Source organism: Ranitomeya variabilis, chromosome 2 (genome assembly GCF_051348905.1).
Source record: "Ranitomeya variabilis isolate aRanVar5 chromosome 2, aRanVar5.hap1, whole genome shotgun sequence".
Lineage (NCBI taxonomy): Eukaryota > Metazoa > Chordata > Amphibia > Anura > Dendrobatidae > Ranitomeya > Ranitomeya variabilis.
In genome coordinates this window covers 800,004,370-800,006,213 of record NC_135233.1, presented here as the reverse complement: position 1 = coordinate 800,006,213, position 1,844 = coordinate 800,004,370, and the positions used below count along the sequence as shown (strand labels likewise).

General features: G+C 49.3%; 1 long non-coding RNA gene across 1 annotated transcript; it reads left to right on the top strand.

The window, feature by feature from the left end:
• The first annotated feature begins 1,123 nt into the window (after positions 1-1,123).
• On the top strand, positions 1,124-1,549 carry LOC143809935 (uncharacterized). The gene is made up of 3 exons (XR_013222544.1): positions 1,124-1,237; positions 1,313-1,387; positions 1,484-1,549. It is a non-coding gene; the product is annotated as an uncharacterized LOC143809935 (long non-coding RNA).
• The last annotated feature ends 295 nt before the right edge of the window (positions 1,550-1,844 follow it).

The following is a 1,844-nucleotide window of genomic DNA, read 5'->3' as shown; positions in this document are numbered from 1 at the left end:
GCGCTCCAGAGTTATAACCTCATAAAGTGACAGTGGTCAGAATTGTAAAAATTGGCTTGGTCATTAACCCATTAATTGCCAAATTAGCAATTTTCCCTTTTTTTTTAATGACAGATTTTTAATGATTTGGGTTTTAATGAATCAGAAACATAATTTGCAAAAATTTTACAAGTACGGATTTTTCAGTAAAGGGCGTCCCAATATTCAATTAAAAATGACAATTACATGATTTCCTATTTTGAAAACATTCATTTTACAAACACAACACAAAAAATTGGACCTAATTATAAAAATTATAAAATCATAGCTGCTAGAAGCTAAAGATTAGGCGTCCCAAAAAAGGACATTGGTAGATAATGGGTTAAGTACCAAATTGGCTCTGTCACTAAGGGGTTAAAGAAAACTGTAAAAGTATACAATGCATTCCAAAATGCAGTGAAAAAACACCAAGATTTGTGTAAAAATGAAGTAAATACCATGAATATGCTGTGGAGCCAGGGGTGGGATTCAGCCGGTACGACCCGGTACGGGGCAGCCGTTTACTAAAATTTCCCTCTGCCAGCGTTCCGGTAATTGAAAATGGATACCACGCCCCCGGACCGCCCCCGGACGGGTTGCTGTGCTCAGGGCCTGCGTCAGCACCCGGCGTACCCGGGCGTGCTGGGGCCCTGGCGAGACGGGGGGCCCATTTACGGTGCGCAGCTGCAGCCAAAATACTCACCCTCCGCCGGGAGTCGGGACCGTCCGTCACCATGGATACGACGCAGCCAGAGTCACTTCCGGGCCGGGCCTGCTGCTGGGACTGACTTTCACACAGGTGCACCTGCAATACTCACCAGTCACCGCCGGCGCCGCCATCAACATGGATGCGAGTCACTTCCGGGCCGGCGATGAGAAGAGATCCGGCTGCTGTCATCCAAGCGTCCACCATCCAGGACAGGTCCAGCCAGCGTCCAGCGGCAGCACAGGCACAGCGGCAAGCAGAATGAGGAGCGGGCAAGAGGCAGGAGCAGCAGTCAGGTGCACGGACGGTGCACCCGGTCCCAGGCTGTGTCCACACAATCGTATAGCGCTTAGCTCCACTGCCTGCTGCATTCCTAGCCTCCTTGAAGCTCATTCTCACATCATGTGCGCGCGCACTCACCCACACTGCTGCACTTCCGGCCAGTTTGCTATTTTACCTGCTGGCCACCAACGATGCCTCACACTACCGCCTTTTCTCCTGCTGGACCCACAGGTATTTGGTTTTCTGACCAGCCTCCTGCACCTTCTTAGATTACTAGCACTCTTACGTTATGCCTTTCGTTCATAGTGCCTTCAGGACTCTGTCCCCTGTCCGTGCCGTCCCGGACCTCCCGTACCTTCCAGCTACCTTGGAAAACTTGTGGTATGCGTGTTTGTTTGTTTTTTCCTCTCCCCGCTGGCTTCAATTGCAGCATCGCTTCTTGGTCTCACACCCCTCCCCCTTCTTAACCTCTTCTAGGAGCCTCTGTCTCCATTCACTGGACAAGCGTCCTTCTCCCTTCGCTACCATTTTCTACTTATCAAGGTCAGTTTTGCTCTACACCTCCCATATGTTAATTGTGTATTTCATCTTATCAGTTTTCTATGAGGTCAGCCGCGGCCGTTTTCGCTTACCTGGACATTGCATTATTAACTTCATTTACTGCGTACTCTTTTGGGCTTTGTTCTACGCTCTTTTGTATATTTTGTATATTATGTATATATTGCAGCCTGCTGTGAGCCAGGCCTGGTTGACTAGGCCTAGACTGTCTGTCTGTCTAAATGGCTGGCGGTCTGTGCTACATACTGCGTGGGCTGTGCTACTGCATGGGCTGTGTGTG